Source organism: Odocoileus virginianus, chromosome 24, assembly GCF_023699985.2.
Source record: "Odocoileus virginianus isolate 20LAN1187 ecotype Illinois chromosome 24, Ovbor_1.2, whole genome shotgun sequence".
NCBI lineage: Eukaryota > Metazoa > Chordata > Mammalia > Artiodactyla > Cervidae > Odocoileus > Odocoileus virginianus.
In genome coordinates, this window is record NC_069697.1 from 40,957,473 (window position 1) to 40,980,470 (window position 22,998).

At 39.9% G+C, this 22,998-nt stretch overlaps 1 long non-coding RNA gene and 1 other non-coding gene across 2 annotated transcripts in view; both read left to right on the forward strand.

The window, feature by feature from the left end:
* Nucleotides 1-22,998, forward strand: part of LOC139030857 (uncharacterized) — a 132,859-nt gene that overhangs the window by 15,270 nt on the left and 94,591 nt on the right. The gene's annotated exons all lie outside the window — the stretch shown is intronic.
* On the forward strand, nt 11,853-11,961 carry LOC139030961 (small nucleolar RNA SNORA44). The gene has a single exon (XR_011483396.1). It is a non-coding gene; the product is annotated as a small nucleolar RNA SNORA44 (small nucleolar RNA).

A 22,998-nucleotide genomic window follows, 5' to 3' on the forward strand; every position in this document is an offset into this window, starting at 1 on the left:
CTGTGTACCAGAAAGAGAAGAACATTCTTATCACCAGAGATTGGGAGTCAGTGCCTAAGAGGCCCTGTACAAACAAAGCTACTAAAATAACCCCTATCTTTCATTGGTTTTCCCATATATTTCCTAGTTTCTGTCTCGCAATTTACTGCATACCAGCTCAAGCCCCTTTATCTTGTCAGCTTCCCAACACTTAACAGTTCTTCATGGTATGTAAGCTTTCTGGCCTAACAGATTTTTGCCTTCTTTGGGTCTTTATTTTTATTCTGAAGATGCCCATGTATATGTAAAAATATTAAGTATAACTTGTATTAATCTGTCTTATGTTGGTTTAATTCCTAGACTCCACTACAAAACCTAAGAGGATAGAAGGGTTTTTTTTCCCCCTCTTTACACCATCAGTGCTTCAAGTCTGTCCCTGAAACTAACTAGGTAATTTGAACAAGTTCTTCAGCCTGAGCTTCAATTTATGTAGCTGTGAAAAGACTTGAAATATCTTCTAGTCCTGTTTTTCTGTAATATTCTGTAACCATGTCAGCCTCTCTAAAATGAAGACAGCGTGTGTGAAGCAATATCTAATTCCATATGCTTAAGGCTTCATTTCTTTAAATCCTTGCTGTGGTGGCCTGTTTTAATTTCTTTTTCTTTCCTTTTAGTGTTTTTAAAAAATGTTTGTTGTAGACAATTTCCGACAAATGTGTGTATATATATGTGTGTATGTATACACACACACACACACACACATACAAGTAAAAAGAATATAATAATTAACTTTCATGTACCCATCTTTCAACTTCAACAATTATCTGCTCATGGATGTTTCATTTTTTTAAAAAATCAATTTGTTTATTTTAATAGGAGGCTAATTACAATATTGTGGTGGATTTTGCCATACACTGACATGAATCAGCCATGAGTGTACATGTGTCCCCCCATCCCGAAACCCTCTCCCACCGCCCTCCCCATCCCATCCCTCTGGGCTGTTCCAGTGCACTGGCTTTGAGTGCCCTATTTCAGGTATCAGACTTGGACTGGTCACCTATTTCACATACGGTAATATACATGTTCCAATGCTGTTCTCTCAGATAATCCCATCCTCGCCTTCTCTACAGAGTCCAAAAGTCTGTTCTTCATATCTGTGTCTCTTTTGCTGTCTTGCATATAAGGTCGTTGTTACCATCTTTCTAAATTCCATATATATGCGTTGATATACCATATGGGTGTTTTTCTTTCTGACTTACTTCACTCGGTATAATAGGCTCCAGTTTCACCCACCTCATTAGAACTGACTCAGATGCGTTCTTTTTAATAGCTGAGTAATATTGCACAGTGTGTATGTACCACAACTTTCTTATCTGTTCGTCTGCTGATGGACATCCAGGTTGCTTCCATGTCCTGGAAATTGTAAACAGTGCTGCGATGAACATTGGGGTACACGTGTCTCTTTCAATTCTGTTTCCTTCGTGTGTATGCCCAGCAGTGGGACTGCTAGGTTGTACAGTAGTTCTATTTCCAGTTTTTTAAGGAATCTCCACACTGTTCTCCATAGTGGCTGTACTAGTTTGCATTCCCACCAACAGTGTAAGAGGGTTCCCTTTTCTCCACACCCTCTCCAGCATTTATTGTTTGTAGACTTTTTGATAGCAGCCATTCTGACCAGTGTGATATGGTATCTCAGTGTGGTCTTGATTTGCATTTCTCTGATAATGAGTGATGTTGAGCATCTTTTCACGTGTTTGTTAACCATCTGACGTTTCAGTTTTACTTCCATTGCCACCCTCCCCCACAAACTGGATTGTTTAAAAGCAAACTCCAGATAGCAGATCATTTAATACATTCACATTTCAAAATAATTCTTCAAAAGATAGAGATTCCTTTTTAAAACATAATCACAATTTTTTTTTCAATCTTAATTTCCATTGCAGCAAAATATATATTTGTCATAGAACTGCCAATATACATTTCTTACATCTTGAAGTGACTACGGTGACTTTGGACTGAAACTCACAACCTTGTTTCTTTAATGTTTTATAAATCTAAGAGACTACGTCCTCTCCAGAGATTTGTGACTCTTTGTGGTAAAAATTGGAAACAGAGATATTTGCTTTTGACCCAGTCTCCTATGGAGGGGGCTAAACCAAGAATATAATTAATCACTTACTATGCTTTTCTCTTCCCTCTTCCCAGCACCTCCCTTCAACTTACACCTGAACAATATGCTCCCTCCTAACTTCAAAAGACTTCCCAGGGAACTTATGATGGTGACCCGCAGAATCAGATAAGCAGAGAGAGTGAATGGGGGGATTGAGATACAATAGATTTGCTATTATTTTGGTTGTTAATTTGAATCACTAAGGACTCAGGGAGTTGCAGGGATTATTTTACGGAGCTGGTACTTGTGCATTGGAGGAATTGTCTAGCTTAATTTATGGGAAGCAAGAGACATCAGGAAATCTTATTGACCACATGGGCATTCCCAGGCAGAACTGACAACTTCCCACAAGAGGCTTGAGAATCTTGAGAACCTTGAGAATCTCCTTTAACCTACTTTGATTTCCAAACAGCTTCATTGCAGCTTTGTAGTTAAGGTCTTATCGCCTAATAAAAATAAAATGCTCATGGGAGAGATAGCATGTTGAATGACTGTCAGCCATCATTTTTTAAAGTTTGTTTTTGTTTCAAAAGCAATATGCCTTTGTTGTTAAAAGCAAAAACTAAACAGTAAAGATAACGCTTAGCATCTGTTGACTGGGACCATGGTGTTGCACAAATCCGCACTGACTTTTTCACACGAGTTATGCAGTGTTGACCCAATACCCTTCCATTTAACAGGAAGGTAGCGCATAATGTTTCAAATTGCTAAATCAAGAAATATATTTTATAGATATAAAAGTCCTTTTTAGGAGAATTCAAAGCAGAAGTTTTTCAAAGTGGTTTCCAAGGTGTGGAACCAAGAGAAAAGAATATTAAGAAGGAAGAAAGTTTTTTTTTTTTTTTTTAAACAAAGCTATTTTTATGTCTTCTGTAATCAGTTCTCCATGATTGACCTATGGGTTAGTTATACACTGAAAGAAAACAAACAGCATGTGTGTTATGAAACCCAGGCAAGTAGTACTGCTCATTCAACTCAATATTGCTGCCGTTGTACTTCTGTTCTTGAGATCTGTGGTCAGAGCACCTGTAACCCTCTGAGATGATCTCAGAGCTTCAGGTAGAAATTAATTCTCCTCCTCATCTCCTCCTTTGCACTTACCTTTTACACTCACACTTTCCTCTTCCACTGTCTGGCTTTTATTCCCATCTCCTGTTTTAGGCTCCTCTCCTCTCTCTTCCTCTTTCTTTCCCTTGCTTCATCTAGCTGGGAGCCTCTTCTGGATTCAGGAAGGCTCTATTAGTTTTGGCTTACTCTGCTCTGTATCAACACTGCTCTCTCCACTCTTTGTTTTCTAGAACTGTTTTGAAGGCTCTCTTGTTCTCTCTGTTGTGGATTTGTATACTTTTGTTCTTATTCCTTTGCTGCATTTTAATGGTATCTTAGGTGAGAAAGAAGATAAATGCTTGTGCTCAATCCACTATCTTGAGCCCTGATGTTCATATCTTGCAGTAAACTGATTGATTTGCTTTTCCAAAAGGAGAACAATCTGAGGGAGGATTTTGAATGTGGTAGAGAGAAAGGAATAACTAAATGCAAATAGCATTTTCTGAAATGTCTTCATTTTTCAATGCATAGGACACTATGGAACACTCCCTCTTTTGAAACTGTCTCCTCCCTTAACATTTGAGATCCCATCCTTTTTGCTTTGTTCTCAACCTAAAAACTTTCACCAGCTGCTTTTTCTTTATTTGACTCTTTAAAAATTCATCCTCTTTCTTCCCTCCTCCCTTTCTTGTTATGATACCCACCAGCCAAATACTCTTTTAAATCTTGACCTCTAATGCCATCATCTTCCCTGATCTCCAGGTCTTCACTTCAGGCTGTCAACAGAACATCTTCATCTGAATATTCCATAGGCATTCAAGACTCTATGTGCTAAAGACTGGGTTCAGTATTTTTCCATCACATCTTCTCTCCTGTGTGCTTGTCTTAGTTAACAAAACTACCATCTGTTGAGTCCCAGAAGCTAGAAATTTTGAATCTGTGGCAGACACTGGCCACAAACTTATATCCTGTTTTTCCATACCTTGCTAAACTATGATTCCCAGGTTCAATATTATGAGTTATGGCTGATGGAATGTGAAAGGAAGTAATGTGCAAGCTGCAGGCTTGGCCCATACAGAGATTTCCTTGAGCTATTCTATCGTCTCTTTCTCTGTTCTTTATTGGCTAGAGGTTGTCATGGCTGGCTAAAGGTTTCATTGTCACGGAAATGGCAATATCTCATTCTCCTAGACGCGGGAAGGAAAGTCACAGCTTCTGGATGGATTGTTACTGAGAATGCAGTATGATGGACAGTTTTATGTGTTGATTTCACTAGGCTATGGTGCCTAGTTGCTTAGTCAAATATTAGTGTATACATTGCTATGAAAGTATTTTTTTTTTAGATATAATTGACATTTAACTATCAGTAGACTTTAAGTAAAGCAGATGACCCTTTATAATGTGGATGGGCCTCATCTGATCAACTTGAAAGCCTGGAAGCAAAGACAGGTTTATTATAGAAGAAATTCTGCCTCAAGACTGTAGCATGGAAGCCCTGTCTTTGTTTCCAGCTTGTTAGTCTGCCCTACAGATTTTGGACTTGTCAGCCCCCACAACTGCATGAACCAAATCTTTAAAATAAATCTCCCTCAAATTCCCCATTTTCCTGCATATCTATCTAGCTTTTGCTCCCATTGGTTTCATTTCTCTAGTGAACACTGACTAGTATGCTTAAGATGGAGCCATTCTCTTCCCATATGATCCTTTTAACATTCCTGTCACTATGTTAGTTTGTAACTGGATTTAAGCTGTGTCTGTAAACACTCCAGATACTTCCCAAGGAGGGAGATAAGCCACAAAGCTTTTTAAAGAAGTGAATCGTAAGGGCCCCTTTTCTATACCATATCCTGAGGACAGGACTCCAAAAAAATGTGCATCTAGTAATTTGGAATATCTTCTTAAAAACATTCCATTTCTCAACCTCCCTGTCATCCCATATGTGTGCAAGAACCCCGAATGAGGATTGATCTGGACAACAGCAGGGATCCTAACATAACTTTCAGCAATTCAGTTTTATCTTGACGAGGGCCTAAGGTAAGATACATGGCCTTTCCTGAGAAGAAGTTAAAGTGAAAGGGAAGTGAAAGTGAAGTCACTCAGTCGTGTCTAACTCTTTGCGACCCCATGGACTGTAGCCTACCAGGCTTCATCCATGGGATTTTCCCGGCAAGGGTACTGGAGTGGGTTGCTATTTCCTTCTCCAGGGGATCTTCCCAACCTAGGAAGAAGTTAAAGGAAGGAAGGAAAGAAAAACAATGAAAGTGTTGGCTCAGGCATTGGTCAGGCTTCAGGGGGAGTGGATGTGGGAATTCACCTGAATCAATATCTAATCCTGAGATTAAGATACCATGCAGGACCTGGGCATAGCTAGAGACTGAGAGGTTCCCTAAGCTGTTGACCAAGGGGAATTTCTTCCCTTTCCCTGTACAACTTGTTGTCACAGCAGGTGTGGAATCAGCTGTGGTCTAGAAAGCATCCCTTTGGGGCTTCAAGATTAGTTCCAGATCTACATATCTCCTTCTGTTATTTCCCATTCAAAAAGGTTACTTGTTCTTATAACTTTAGTGATCACCTCTCTGCTACTAACTTCCAGCTCCACTCTCCAATTCTAGTCCCCTGCTCCAGCTCCCTCTAGGACATTGTGTTGGTCCATTCCAAACTGGATCCTTTCTATGGTCCTAGCTTGGCTCACTCCAAATGGATGCAACCCACCAGCTGTTGGACCTGCTTTCAAAGATTTATGCAAATCACCTTCTCTGTCCTGCCTTCAGACCACTGCTGTCTGCTCTGCTTTCACTGACCCGTTTTCTGCTCCACTCTTTCATATCCTCCTTTGCTCCTGCCTTTTCTTACTTTTTAAAGGAAACTCAAATTTTAGATATACAGCCCATGGTTTAAATTATAATACCTGCCCTCCTGGCCCCATCACCACAGCCTCCATAAAGGTAAGAAGTTCAGATATATTTATAGGTCTTATCCTTTCATTTCCCAATGTCAGAATCAAGGTGGTCAGCTCCCTGCAATACTCCTTGCATTTCCAGTTCTCTGCTTCTAACTGCCAAGGCTTGAAGCTTTAAAGAATTTTAAAATCCGCCTTTTCTTTTATGCTCTAATTTCATTTAGCCTCAAACCTCAATGCCTCTGTATTTCTACTTCATTTTCTAAGTCAGGGCCTTATTCCCACTCACACAGTGCTTTCTACTCAGTCTTCCAACCTCAGTTCTTCTTCCATCCATCCATCCTGCATATCACAACCATATTAATCTTCCTTAAATATCTCTGGCATCCTGTTATCCACTTACTGTAAAGACTTTCAGGGCTCATTATTTCCTATAGCATTATGTCTCTATAATTATGTTTCATTATGTCTCTATATCTGATGACCTGTTACAGAGGAGGATTGATGCTGAGCTGGAATATAGTTAGAGCCCCACCATTTATTAGTATTAGCCCTAGAAGTTAGGTAAGTTAGTTAGCTTCCTTGAACCCTCATTTTCTTATCTGTACCACAGTCATAATATGAGAGCACTTTAAAAAAAAACTATAAGCTCCCACATAACACTGAGGGTTATTGGAGTATTAACATACTCTTTTTGTCTAGGGCTATAAAATTCCCCATAAAGTGGTTCCCAGGCAGCTAGAAGATTTCCCCTAAATTCTGGTCTTGAAATTCCCAAGGAAGAGGCTCTAGAACATATCTGGAGTGCACTGGAGTGCTTCCAGATGCTGAGCTTACTCTGTGTTAATAAAGGGGCTATAATCTGAGGAGAGGTGTCTTTGGGATCAGAGAGGATTTTTGTGGTTCTCAGTTCAAAGGTGGTCAGTAAGGCCACTGCCAAGTGCCCAGAGTGAGTGAGGAGTTGAGAAGGGGCCAGAGGGCAGAGCCTAGGGTGGCACCAGCCCAGTCTAATCATTTATTATATTTCCTAGAGCCTAGATCAGTGCCTACTGTGTAGTAGGTACTTGGTAAACATTTTAAAAATTCTTATTTATTTCACATTATTTTATAACAAACATAATATTGTCACCCATAAGTGAATAGTATTTTATTAATGTTATCACATATTCATTTAATGTTGAAATTCAGAAAAGTAGCTCTGATAATTCATGGGAATCAAAAGTTATGCTTTAGATATATTAAATTTTAGATGCTCATTGTAATCCTAAAAATATATGTTGTCTACTCAGGAGGTGATCTTATGAATTTAGAGTTGGAGAAATTTGAATGAGAGATGTGAACTTTGGAGTCAACACCTATATCAGAAGATAGGTGTTCAAAATTATGATTTATGGATGAGATTCCAAAGGCAGGGTATTCAGGGACTGGGCCTGGAGGCATGCCAACAGAAAAACATTTTTAAATTGCAGACTATTAAATGGTATGCATGTATTTCATTCATTCATTGAACCCCTCACTCAATAGGTATTTATTAAATACCTAGAAAGGATTAGGTTGTGTGCTGGATATTGAAAATGCATTAATGATTAAAATAAAAACTGCCCTGAGAACTTAGAATTGTGGGGTGGGAGGTTGGAAATAAACCTTAATCAAACAATCCCAACCATACAATCACCAACATAAGAATGTATAAACTAATCAAGAGTGTCAAGGAATGTGTTTCTAAGAAAGTGATATTTACGCTAAGATCTAAAGATTGGTTGAGTCATGGGATGCTCAATAAATTCTTATCAGCAGTGACTGATGGTCTTGCCAGCTGACCCAGTGAGAAGACTGACATGGAATTTCTGGGAGAGAGGAAGCAAAGCCTTTACCAGATGCAGGATGCTAGGCAAACTTGCCCTTTTCTGTGAGTGAAGCCCAGGGGGTATTTCAAATCACTCTGTGGAGGTTGTTCTTCACTGGGTACATACATTCACTTTGCTTAAGAAGGGTAGTAAAATTAAAAACATGAGTTTGAAAATTACTTGGAAAAATATTGCAAGGCCCAGACAAAGTTTAAGTCCTGTTTGCACAATTGAAAAGTTGTCTTCCTAAGTCACATACTTTGGCAGGTCTTTGGGATAATTGCAGCGCAGACCCCTGTGCTTAGAACCTGCCTAACCCAGCAGCTGGCTCCATCCTGTCCGGGGAGCATAGACACACGTTTGGCATCAGGCAAGAGACTTCAGCCTGGAGCTAATACCTCCCCTTTATATAAAACCCAGCACTGGGCTTTTATAGCCTACAATGTTATTAATTCTCTTTTCCACTTGAAGCTAAGTAGGTTAAGGATTAAAGAGAGTATGTGAGAAAAGCAATTTTTCTTGTTTCACTTTTGTAATTTTAAAAGAAAATAAGGCTTAGAAAGATGGGAGGGAATTTCCCAGTAGAAACCACAGGATCAAGTTGCAATGTAATTGTCAGTGGTAAACAGTGAGCTTTGGTAGGAGCTCATGGAGTCCAGTCATTAAAAGGCAGCTTCTAGCAGTTGCTAGAATTTTCCAAGGCTTTCCGTAGCCATGAAGTTATGCCCTCTAAGTATCTTTTTCCTCTCCTCCTTTTACACCTTGCAGAAGAATGTTCTAATCATAAAGTAGTACATTCAAGGATTAAAATATGAATTATGGAAGCAAATATGATGCATGTGTGGAAAGCAGACCACGTAAAGCTTATATTTATCAGCTATATTTTCATTTGGCTTTTTGTTTCTTTTTTAATTTGTGTTTTCCTCTCATCTGTCTTTGAGCACATCACAAACCTTTTGGGAAGCTGTCTGTTCATTAATCTTTCATGCTATTTCATAGAGCAAATTTATGTGTTTAATTTGTGTTAGTCGCTCAGTCATGCCCAACTCTTTGAGACCCCATGGACTGCAGCCCACCAGGCTCCTCTGTCCATGAGATTTTCCAGGCAAGGATACTGGAGTGGGTTGCCATTTCCTTCCCCAGGGGATCTTCCCAATCCAGGGATCAAACCCGGGTCTCCTGCACTGCAGGCAGATTCTTTACTGACTGAGCTATAAGGGAAGCCCATCTGATATTTTTACATTTTATAAATGTTGAGAGAGACTGTTGCATAAAATATTAATGACTTCATATAATACAGAGCTGAGCTGTGATCTAAATAAATGCCTGGGTCACACAGCTAGATTGCTAAACTAGTTAAATAGTTTGAAAGGGCACTTTTCTTAATATTTGAGGTTATTATTCTATTTTTTAAACTTTCATTTCCTGTTCTTTTAATCAATATATTATTCATTTCATTTAGCAAAGAAATGTCTTCCTCCAGTCCTTTTGTGTTTCAAGTCTATGGAATCTCTATCAAGTTGGAATCCACACAGTTCTGAAAACTGGGCTGGACTCAAACAGGACCTGCCTTGTTCTTGATCTCAATTTATAAACCTCATCCAAGGCAGGTTTTCTTTAGCCGGTAGGTTTTTTGTTTGTTTGTTTTTTCCCTGTGTGTTCCCCCAAATCTCATAGGGACAGTTAAGGATACAAAAGTATAGCACCTCAGGGTTTAGAGTACATCATCCCCAAACCAAAATGCTTTTGCTTTATGACTGTTCATGTTCTGAAAACAGCATGTTTTCAAAAGGCATGAGGCTGAAGCAAGGGAATAACAGAGGACACAAGGTAAAGTAGGAAAGAAGATAACATTGGCCGTGATCAGAGAAGAGAGGAAGAGGAAAAAGGCCATTGAGACTAAAATTAGACAGGAGGTTCCATAGTCTCTTATTTTTAGAGCTTTCCTAGTTTGATTCTTTCCCCAATATTTGAAATGAATTTAGTATAAAGATGTTTAGCATTCACAGGGTCAGACTGGATGCCGACTGTTTGGATGGAGCAGGTACGTTCCACATAGAGTTAGCCTCATTTTAGGAGCTGGACATGTCCATGACTTCTGTGGACAAGTAACAAAAATATATTCAAACCAGCTTCACCAAAAATGGGAAATTCACTTGAACAGATACTAAGGTATCTCCCAGTACCAAAGGCAGGAAGTCTGCTGAGGGTCCAAAGAGATGGAACTAGAAATCTTGGACCAGGGCAGCTATTCTCTATTGGGATCCATATGGATTTTTTCTGGTTTCTCAGCTTTATTCCTGTCATTCTCTCCATAGATTAGCTTCTCTGCTTCTTTGTGCACTGGGCCCTTCTCTTTGTCTGTTCTCTCAATTCCAGGGTCCCTGGTAAGCTGATCATATTGTGATACTCAAACCAAAAATGCTGGGGATAGAAAAACTTTTAGGCTTACGCCAACCAATAAATGGGCTTCCCTGGTGGCTCAGTGGTAAAGAATCTGCCTGTCAAGCAGGAGATGCAGGTGCGATTCCTGGATCAGGAAGATCCCCTGGAAATGGAAATGGCAAACCACTCCAGTACTCTTGCCTGGAGAATCCCATGGACATGGGATCCATGTAGCCCATGGATGGGCTACAATCCATGAGGTTGCAGAGAGTCAGACACGACTTAGCAACTAAACAACAACAACCGATGAATGGCCTCCCTCTGGGTTAGGTGTACCCTCTTACCCAGTCAGCTGAAGTCAGCGGAAGGAGCAGGGTCACATTACTTAAGTTCAACTTTAGCCATGTGGAATACTTCTCAGAGAAGGGGGATTTGCTTAGAATATCCAAACGCTTTCTGTTACATTCTCATGCCTTATTTTTCACTTACTAGTCCATCTAGTCAAAGCTATGGTTTTTCCAGTAGTCATGTATGGATGGGAGAGTTGGACTATAAAGAAAGCTGAGCACTGAAGAATTGATGCTTTTGAGCTGTGGTGTTGGAGAAGACTCTTGAGAATCCCTTGGACAGCAAGGAGATCCAACCAGTCCATCCTAAAGGAGAACAGTCCTGGGTGTTCATTGGAAAGACTGATGCTGAAGGTGAAACAACACAATTTGGCCACCTGAGGTGAAGAACTGACTCATTGGAAAAGACTCTGATGCTGGGAAAGACTGAAGGCAGGAGGAGAAGGGGACGACAGAGGATGAGATGGTTGGATGGCATCACCGACTCAATAGACATGAGTTTGAGTAAACTCTGGGAGGTGGTGATGGACAGGGAGGCCTGGCATGCTGCAGTCCATGGGGTCACAAAGGGTCGGACACCACAGAGCTACCGAACTGAACTGAACCAATTTCAGCTCTGAGGAAAACTCTAAAGGGGAGAGAGGAAATGAGAAAGTCCTGGCTTGCCCACTGAAATTCTGACACAAAGTATCCAGACTCTGACAAATATTTATTGAACAAAATAGAAAGGTGGCAATGTAGTGCAGGAAAGGAAAAATAGAAAGATGGTAAGCATGAATCATAATATTTAATTTCATAGTCATTTTCTTGCAATGAAATTTTAAAATTATTCTCATCTGGAAATGATTCCAATATGACTGTATATCCATACACAAATGTGTACATAACAACATCAGGAGACTTCAGGGAAATGTCTGTTAAAGCTACCTTGAATATGATTTCACACCTTTTCATGGATAAAATGAAAAGGATTGACAATTCTCAGTGAGGATGAGAGTGTGGAAAAAACAGGAACTCTCACAGGTGGGAGTGTAGAGTGGTACAACTTTGAGAAATGGTTTGGTTACATATAAACCTATGCTACCATCCAGGAATTTCACCCCTAGGTTTATACTCAAGAGGAATGTCTGAAGGACATGTGCAAGAATGTTCATAGAACCTCTCTTTTTCTTTGTTTTTAAAATTTTTTTTAGGGATCTCTAACTTCATGCTAAGAGCAGTTTGGAGAGACTTTGATAGAAGAGGTCAACATAATATCTGCAACTTCCACTTGTCTTTCCTATAATATAAAATTTTTTTTCTTAATTAAAAAAAATTTAGGGGTGCTCCACTGCTTGCAGGATCTTGGTTTCCCAACCAGAGGTCAAACCTGGGCCACCACATTGAAAGCACTGAGTCCTAACTACTGGACCACCAGGGAATTCCCTAGAAGCTTCCTTCACCTCCTCTTCTTCTCCCTCCCCGCTTCCTCTCCCTCCTCCCCCCCCACCCCCCACTCCGTGCCCAGGGACTGCCCAGTCAGTGGGCTGCGATGCTGATGACTGTCACCCTTGTGACATCATGGATGACATCAACCGTGGTACAGTGCAATGCCCTGTTAGTTAAGAACCGAGAGAAATAATTTACCAAAGGGTTATTTGACCACCAATGGAAAATAATTGAATAAAGGGTTATTTGACAACCAATGAAAAAAAATTCCTTTCCCCCCTCCCCATCCTCCTTTTCCTCCTGCTCCCCTCCCCCCTTTTTCCTCTCCTCCTCTTCCTTCCCACCCCTCCTCCTGCTGCTCTTCTTTCTCATTCCTCTTCCTCCTCCTCTTCTTCTTCCCCTTCTTTTCCCCTCCTCCTCCTTCTACCATTGTTCTGTATATGAAAACTGACATTACAAAATCATTGTCACATGAGGAATATAGTACATTTTTTATTGCTGCCTTAACAGTACCATAAACTTGGTGGCTTGAACAATACAAAATTTATTATTTTACTGCTTTGGATGTCCAAAATCCAAAATCAGTTATCACAATTAAAACCAAAGTGTTTGCAGTAGGCTCTAGGGATGAGTCAGCTTCGTTGCTTCTTGCAGTTTCTAGCCGCCAATTGCCTTCTTTGGCTCATGGAAACAACTTCTTCCATCTTCAAAGCCAGCAATGTAGCATCTGACTTTTTTCCATCATCACATCTCTTTCTCTGATTAAACCCAGGAAAGTTTCTCTGATTTTTAGGGATTCCTGTGATTTGATTGAGTCCATGTGGGTGATTCTGTGTAATCTTCCTCATCTCCAGGTGCGCACACTTAATCACACCTGCAAAGGCTCTTTTGCCATATAAGGAAACATATTTACATGTTCCAGGGATTGGATGTGAATATCTTTGGGGGCTATTTTCTGTCTCCCACAAATAGACAATCAAAAATATTACAGAGTGTGTCAGGCAATTTATTAGGCAATTATTAATTATCCTAGATTTTGTAATGTTTGTTACTTATCCTAATATTTGCAGTTTATTGTGATTTGCCTTCTCATTCTTTCTCACAAATACACACTCTCTTTGGTAACTAATTATATATTTGAAATTTTATATATTTTTTTTATTAAAGATCCCCTTCATGTACAAGCCTCAGACCTCACATGAGCTGACTAATGGCGCCTCTACTGGCCCACTGACTCAGTTGAGAACTTGATGAAATTTCTCCCACTGGAGGCTGGAGAGAGTCTGCTATTGGCTAGGGCAGATAACCTGTGGGGTCATGGGACAGCCAGGGAGCCTGGGAAGTACAGAAATGTCTCACACAGTGATTTTCCTCCTGTCTGTGACCCTGGAAAGTCATCCATAAAAGTTTTATTCTAATAACCCCAAACCATAGACAACTCAGCTGCTCAACCATAGTACGATGGCTAAATAAACTGCACATTTTATGCAATGGAATACTATACAGTGAAAAAAAGGAATGAATTCCTGCTACACATATGCATCATGGATAAAGCCCATGGTTACGGTACAGATGAACCTATTTCCAGGGCAGGAATAGAGATGCAGACATAGAGAACGGACATGTGGACACAGAGTGGGAAGGAGAGGGTGGGCTGAATTGGGAGATTAGGATTGAGATATATACACTACCATGTGTAAAACATAAAGCAGATAGCTAGTAGGAATCCGCTGTATAGAACAGGGAGCTCATCTCGGTGCTCTGTGATGACCTGGAGGGGTGGGATGTGATGGTGGAAGGGAATCCAGGAGCAAGGGCATATATGTGTACATAGAGCTGATTCACTGCACTGTACAGCAGAAACTAACATGACACTGTAAAGCAATTATACGCCAAGTAAAAAAAAGAAGCGTTTAAGACAAGAGTAGATGCTGTAAGTACATACTGCATGATTCTATTTACATGAAGTTCAAGAATAGATTATAGATGTCAGATTCATAGTAACTTTTGAGAGACTGTTGACTTATAAGGACTCAATTGAATCTGCTTGCAATACAGGAGACCCTGGTTTGATTCCTGGGTTGGGAAGATACACTGGAGAAGGGAAAGGCTACCTACTCCAGTATTCTGGCCTGGAGAATTCCATGGACTGTATAGTCCATGGGGTTGCAAAGAGTTGGATACGACTGAGCAACTTTCACTTTCTTTCACTGACTTATAAGGAGCATGAGGGAACATCATGTGGTGACAGAAATATTCTATTCTATATCTTGATCTGTCTGTAAAAATTAATCAGACTGAACACTTAAAATTTTTTTTTACCCATATGTAACTTACACTAAGGTGGAGGTTATTATCTTCATTACCTCCACCATAGTTTGGCCTCAGGTCAAATAACAGGGAGGGAACACAATCCCGCCCATCAACAGAAAATTGGATTAAAGATTTACTGAGCCCTGCCCAATAGAACAAGAACCAGATTCCCCCTCAGTCAGTCTCTCCCATCAGGAAGTTTCCATAAGCCTCTTATCCTTCTCCATCAGAGGGCAGACAGACTGAAAACCACAATTGCAGAAAACTAACCAATCTGATCACATGGACAACAGTCTTGTCTAACTCAATGAAACTATGAGCCATGCCATCGAGGACCACCCAAGACGGACAGGTAATGGTGAAGAGTTCTGACAAAACGTGGTCTACTGGAGAAGGGAATGGCAAACCACTTCAGTATTCTTGCCTTGAGAACCCCATGAACAGTATGAAAAGGCAAAAAGATAGGACCCTGAAAGATGAACTACCCAGGTCAGTAGGTGCCCAGTATGCTACTGGAGATCAAAGGGTAAATAACTCCAGAAAGAATGAAGAGACGGAGCCAAAGCAAAAACAACACCCAGTTGTGGATGTGACTGGTGATGCAAGTAAAGTCTGATGCTGTAAAGAGCAATATTGCATAGGAACCTGGAATGTTAGATCCATGAATCAAGGCAAATTGGAAGTGGTCAAACAGGAGATGGCAAGAGTGAACATCAACATTTTAGGAATCAGTGAACTAAAATGGACTGAAATGGGTGAATTAAACTCAGATGACCATTTTATCTACTACTGTGGGCAGGAATCCCTTAGAAGAAATGAAGTAGCCATCATAGTTAACAAAAGAGTCTGAAATCCAGTACTTGGATGCAATCTCAAAAATGACAGAATGATCTCTGTTCGTTTCCAAGGCAAACCATGCAATATCACAGTAATCAAGTCTATGCCCTGACCAGTAATGCTGAAGAAGCTGAAGTTGAAAGGTTCTATGAAGACCTACAAGACCTTCTAGAACTAACACCCAAAAAAAGATGTCCTTTTCATGATAGAGTACTGGAATGCAAATGTAGGAAGTCAAGAAACACCTGGAGTAACAGGAAAATTTGGCCTTCGAGTACGGAATGAAGCAGGTCAAAGGCTAATAGAGTTTTGCCAAGAGATGGCACTGGTCATAGCAAACACCCTCTTCCAACAACACAAGAGAAGACTCTGTACATGGATGTCACTAGATGGTCAATACTGACATCAGATTGATTATATTCTTTGCAGCCAAAGATGAAGAAGGTCTATACAGTCAGCAAAAACAAGACCAGGAGCTGACTGTGGCTCAGATCATGAACATTTTATTGCCAAATTCAGACTGAAATTGAAGAAAGTAGGGAAAACCACTAGACCATTCAGGTATGACCTAAGTCAAATCCCTTATGATTATACAGTGGAAGTGACAAATAGATTCAAGAGATTAGATCTGATAGACAGAATGCCTGAAGAACTATGGACAAGGGTTTGTGACATTGTACTGGCAGCAGTGATCAAGACCATCCCCAAGAAAAAGAAATGCAAAAAGGCAAAATAGTTGTCTGAGGAGGCCTTACAAATAGCTGTGAAAAGAAAAGTGAAAGGCAAAGGAGGAAAGGAAAGATATACCCACTTGAATGCAGAGTTCCAAAGAATAGCAAGGAGAGATAAGAAAGCCTTCCTCAGTGATCAATGCAAAGAAATAGAGGAAAACAATAGAATGGGAAAGACTAGAGATCTCTTCAAGAAAATTAGAGATACCAAGGGAATATTTTATGCTAAGATGGGCTGAATAAAGGACAGAAATGATAGGGACCTAACAGAAGCAGAAGATATTAAGAAGAGGTGGCAAGAATACACAGAAGAACTGTACAAAAAAGATCTTCATGACCCAGATAGTCACAATGGTGTGATCACTCACCTAGAGCTGGACATCCTGGAATGTGAAGTCAAGTGGGCCTTAGGAAGCATCACTATGAATGAAGCTAGTGGAGGTGATGGAATTCCAGTTGAGCTATTTCCTAAAAGATGATGCTGTGAAAGTGCTGCACTCAATATGCCAACAAATTTGGAAAACTCAGCAGCGACCACAGGACTGGAAAAGGTCAGTTTTCATTCCAATCCCAAAGAAAGGCAATGCCAAAGAATGCTCCAGCTACTGCACAATTGCACTCATCTCACACGCTAGTAAAGTGATGCTTAAAATTCTCCAAGCCAGGCTTCAGCAATACATGAACCATGAAATTCCAGATGTTTAAGCTGGATTTAGAAAAGGCAAAGAAACCAGAGATCAAATTGCCAACATCCATTGGATCATTGAAAAAGTAAGAGAGTTCCAGAAAAACACCTGCTTTATTAACTATGCCAAAGCCTTTGACTGTGTGGATCACAACAAACTGTGGGAAATTCTTCAAGAGATGGGAATACTAGACCACTTTACCTGCCTCTTGTGAAATCTGTATGCAGGTCAAGAAGCAACAGTTAGAACTGGACATAGAACAACAGACTAGTTCGAAATAGGAAAAGGAGTACGTCAAGGTTGTCTGTTGTCACCATGCTTATTTAACTTATATGCAGAGTACATCGTGACAAATGCTGGACTGGATGAAGCACAAGCTGGAATCAAGACCGCTGGGAGAAATAGCAACAACCTCAGATATGCAGATGATACCACCCTTACGGCAGAAAGCAAAGAAGAACTAAAGAGCCTCTTGATGAAAGTGAAAGAGGAAAGTGAAAAAGTTGGCTTAAACTCAACATTCAGAAAACTAAGATCATGGCATCTGGTCCCATCACTTCATGGCAAACAGATGGGGATGCAGTGGAAACAGTGGCTGACTTTATTTTGGGGGGCTCCAAAATCACTGTAGATGGTGACTGCATCTATGAAATCAAAAGACGCTCCTTGGAAGAAAAGTTATGACCAACCTAGACAGCATATTAAAAAGCAGAGACATTACCTTGCCAACAAATGTCCGTCTAGTCAAAGCTATGTTTTTTCCAGTAGCCATGTATGGATGGGAGAGAGTTGGGCTATAAAGAAACCTGAGCGCAGAAGAATTGATACTTTTTAACTGTGGTGTTGGAGAAGGCTCTTGAGAGTCTTTTGGACTGCAGGGAGATCCAACCAGTCCATCTTAAAGGAAATCAGTCCTGAATATTCATTGGCAGGATTGATGCTGAAGATGAAACTCCAATACTTTGGCCACCTGATGTGAAGAACTGACTCATCAGAAAAGACCCTGATGCTGGGAAAGATTGAAGGTGGGAGGAGAAGGAGACGACAGAAGATGAGATGGTTGAATGGCATCACTGACTCAATGGACATGAGTTTGAGCAAACTCTGGGAGTTGGTGACGGACAGGGAGGCCTGGCGTGCTGTGGTTCATGGGGTCACAAAGAGCTGGACACGACTGAGTGACTGAGCTGAACTGAACTTACAGTTAAATTTTTTTTAATTTCCATTTTGTTCTCTTCATACAGAAAGACCTTACTTGGTAGGATTTCTCCAGGGACATAGACAATGTTTATGAGAGCTCTTTTGATCCCTTGTGGTGCTCAAACATACTCATCTGATGCCACAACTCTCTTCTAAACATTTTGGCTTGATGAAATAAATGAACTATCTCTTGAGTGTCACCTGGAGGGGTGGTCTGGACGGGGGGTAGTACTTCGGTGTTTGGCAGCATGGCGCACAGAAGGTGGGGACACAGAGGTACAGAACCTTGGCCCACATTCCACTCCATGCCTCGGGGACAATTCATGGACAGAAAAACATTTCCATTGGCACGTTAGTTAGCTCAGAACCTGTGTTGACTAGAAATACTGGCAGCTCTACATTTCTCCTCCTTTGGTTTTTGGCAGGAGAATGCTTTGTGCAAGGAGATAATCAAGGGATCCTGGAAGCAGCAAGGCTCTTCTTCATCTTCAGTGTTTTTTCCTAAGGAGCTAAGTTTATAGCATCCTTTGTGGTGCAATAGCTAAGTGCACCCAGAGGTACATAATCTCCACTCACATTCCATCTCTGCCTCCTCTGCGCCATGTCATGTCCTGGACAGGCACTTGTTATGAGTTTCCAGGCCCTGGCAAGATTTAGCCTTTCTTTGTGAACCTTAGAGTGGGCCTTTTTAATTAATCTCCAAAGCATCTGGATCCTGTTTCTCAGCACAGGTTAAGTAACTAAGCTTCTTGAGCCCCTCGATCTAAGCTCCATGAGAATGAGAGCGTGAACGACTTTCTGAGGGATTTGTCTCAACTCTGTAATTTCTTCCTTATGTGAGTTGACAAGGTGCTGGGTTCCATTCCCAGGAGTGGATGTCACCGCAGAGTTGGGGGTTATTTTAATTTCTGAAGTGGGGTTGAGCAGAAAGCTAGTGTGAAATCTCTTTGGGAGGAGCTGGAAGGTTTTCTCCTCTCTGTTTCCACTGGCCCTGTGTTTTCCACTCCCTGCATCCCACCCTAGCTTCTCGCTCATTTTCTCTGTGTTCTTTCTCTGGGACGCGCTTCCTACTTTTGAGCTGAACTTTGCTGATTCTCTCCCATCAGTTATATTTCCTAACACTCTTCCCTGTGGCCTCACTTTTCTCATGGGACAGCTAGACCAGACCACCCCACACTCTACACACTTCTTTTATTTCCCTTCCTCTCTCCTGCCTCCTTTTCAGTTTGACTAAACAAAGTACAGAGAATTTTGAGGGCCACTTACATTGATATCTTCATTTATTCACACCTTTCTTTTGTTAGAATAGAAGCACAGTAATCTGTTTTTCATTTTAACCAAAATGTACCAGCAAGATTGGTTATACCTTCCTTCTTTGCATGTCTTCCCGTTAGCTTAAGGAGTTTCAAGTGTACAACAAAGCGATTCAGATATATACACATACTTCAGATTATTTTCCATTACGGGTTGTTACAAGATACTGAATATAGTTCTTTCGGCTATAGAGTAGTAAATTCTTGCTGCTTATCTATTTTATACATAATTTTTTGTATCTGTTAATCCCATACCACTAATTTATCCCTTCCCCCTCTCTTTCTCCTTTGGTAACCATAAATTTATTTTCAATGTCTGTGAGTCTGTTTGTGTTTCATATATAGATTCATTTGTATCACTTTTTAAACATAACATGTAAGTGATGTCATGTATTTGTCTTTCACTGTCTGACTTACTTCACTAAATACAATATTCTCTAGGTCCATCCATGTGGCTGAAAACGGCAATATTTTGTCCTTTTCCTATGGCCGAGTAATAGTCCATTCTTTATATATGTGCCACAACTTCTTAAGCCAGTTGTCTGTTGATAGACACTTTGATTGCTTCTTGGCTTTTGTAAATATTGCTGCTATGAATACTGAGGTGCATGTATCTTTTTTGAATTAGAGTTTTTTTGTCTTTCCTAGATATACGCCCAGGAGTGGGATTACTGGATCACATGGTATTTCCATTTTTAGTTTTTTAAGGAACCTGCATACTGTCGTCCATAGTGGCATCACCAATTTACATTCTCACCAACAGTTTAGAAGGGTTCCCTTTTCTCCACACTCTCTAAGGAGTGTTTTTATGTTAGTTCTTTATCACTGGAAAATTGCCATGTCTTTGACTTTTCTTTCAATTTAGAAATGTTAAGCAAATACAAAAGTATTGTGAACTCCCATGGATCTATCACCCAACTTTAACAAATATCTAGACTTTGTCATTCTTGCTTTATTTATCCACCACATACATTTTCCTTTTCTGCAGTGTTTTAAAGCAAACCCAAATACCATTTGATTTCCTTGTCCTTATTTCAATGTATTCACTGAACTATAACATTCACAAAGAAATCCAAAGGTAGACGGAATAAGACAACCATTAAAAATGTTCATAAAACTGTCCGTTTTTATGGGTAAATTTGTTTGGAAGTGTAAAGAGCCAACTTATTTATAGGATAACAAAGTTCCATTGTGTTTCATATTCTTGTAGCACCTCAGAGATAGGAATTCATGATAAAAGGCATCTATTTTTTTTTACTAGCACTTATTCTTAGTGTTTCCCAGATATATCCACTTACCACATGTTCTTACCCTTCTTAAGACCTATGGACAGGAACAAAAAAATGACACTTCAAATAATAAGTGAGATGGAAGATGGCCATCACACATTGTACTCTGTGGTTTACAACCAGTAGGGCAACTTATTTAGAAGTCTAAAATATCTTTGTTTTTGAAATGTCAAGCTCACCCAGTGCCAAATGGTTATTTGATGTTACAGCATTTAAACAAGCCAGAGACAATGGAAGGCATGCATCAGTAGGTCAGAACCAAAGAATAAAGATGGTAGCTTTTCTGTAGGGTATATTTTCATTTCTCAGCTCTTTGTGCTTCCTTTTCCACTTGAGGTGAACTGTTTATTAATCATTCCTGGGGTCCCCAAATGAAAGCCTTTTTAGCTTAGATTCTTCTGAGTTTTATGAACACAGCCAGCGAGGTCTCAGTGGTTTCTACTAGAAAACAATGTTTTTCTCTGTGTGAATTCTTTCTTCTTGGAATGCGTTTGTTAGCTGGAATCTGAGAGTTGGGCCCTGGCTTGCCTCATTACAGCTCTTCCTTTGAGGACAGGGCTAGTAGAGAGTGACCCATCTTTATAAGAAGTCTGGGGCCAATGACTGAAGGTTGTGGGTTGAACTTACAATATGTGACAGCGGCAGGTCCCAATATGCCTGTACAGTAAGGACTTCAAAGACAATCATCTGAGGGTTTGTCTCAAAATTGTGTTTGTCTAGTACTTTATGTAAAATGTGGGAAACATCAGCTGTTCATATCAGAAACTGGGGGCACTGGTAGATTTATGGGGGAACAGGGAGCTTGAAGGCTCTGCCACTGCATCTTGCCTGCGTGTGAGTGGAATCCCATCATCTCTTCTCTCCGCCTGGCTTCTATAGCAAACTTTCTTCCAGTTGTTTCTATCCCAGAAGTCTTAGATGAGCTTTGCTTATGAATAAAGCCATAGAGAGGCATGGCCATTATTACCATTATTATTAATTTACATGTACACTGCTTATTTTCAATAATTCGAGGCAGCCGAGAATATCCCATTCTCCTCAGCTAATGCTATTAGCATTGACTTGTCATCTGTGTGCACAGATGTCATCGATGGAACTAGTTCAGGGTCACTCATCACCCACAAGATATATTTTCTTTGATTTAGTGGTATTTGAAGCAATCAGAAGGGTCTATCTTATTTTCCATTTTTCTTTCTATATTTTCCACCAGGAAGATCATCACCTAAAAGCAGAGTTTTTAACTTGAGAATGGGCACCAGGAGGGTCTGTGGATCCTCCTGAAATTGTAGGTAGAGTTTATTGAGTAAGGAGTTATTTTGGGAGAACCCACATTTTAATCATTAAAGTCTCACACAATTCCATCCCACCAAAAAGTTAGGTTTCACTCTTTATTATCAAGGTTCCTAGGTGGAATTTAGGAAAAACTCAGAAATTCTGCCTTCACTACCTCGAATACAGGTCTCCACTATTTAGTCAGCATTGTCCCGTTACCCTGGACAAAGTGAAAAGTGAGTCATCTGTGGTCGGACCCAGCTTTTCTGTTTGGTCGTTAGAGCGACAGGAATCCTAAAAGGCCCCCTTGTTAATGTTGTCAGAAAAGCCACGTATCAGCTGTGAAAAGCTGAATTTGATTCACTCCCAAGGGCCTGTCAAAATCTCTTGGTGAGCCCAGTTTCAGAAGCACTACACATGAATTTAATGACAGAATGTCTACCCAATGTAGGTGAACTGCAAAAGGTTGGTTTACTTCATCCCTTTTATGATCCATGGATATCAAACATGTTGTATTTTTAGCAACATGGTCATGTGAACTCATTCCAACTGTCATTTTGCATAAATGTTGACTTTTCTTTTACCAAATACAGACATAGTGAGTATGCCAGCAATGTCCCTGACCTACTTGGGCAGAAGAACAGTGTTTTAAAAATTATCCATGATAATATTCACCTCCATAGATATAAATAGTAGAGAAGTAAGTATCATTAGAAACGACAACCTTTTAATGAATAGAAAAGGCTTTTCATCTAAAAAGCTGAAATACAGGAATATGCTATTAATGCTATTATCAAGTTATATAATTTATCTTTAGAGTAGGTATTGTAAAACCTCAGCTTTCAGATTTCCAATTCTGCCTTGATGTAGTTTTATTTTTTTAATTTTCTGCTTCGTATTTCTTGAGTTTTTGTTGTTATTGAACTCTAAATACAAAAAGGGCACTTGATCACCATCCTTCTGAACATCTTCTCAAAAAGTAATTTTAGCACTCGCAATCAAAAACCTCTAAAATCTTGGAAAACTGTTGTTAACAAACTTCAGTGGGTTGTGAATTTATAGTATTGCAACACAAATTAATTTTTTTAATTAAATAGAATACAAAAAATCAGAGGGCATCATACATAGTAGGTATTATTTTATGAAAATTTTAAGTTATATATGTGCTTGTGCTTTGGTGGAGGTATATTGGTAAATGTTAACAGCTAGCTCTCTAGTTCATAAATCTGTTATAAATTACTGATATACATCACTT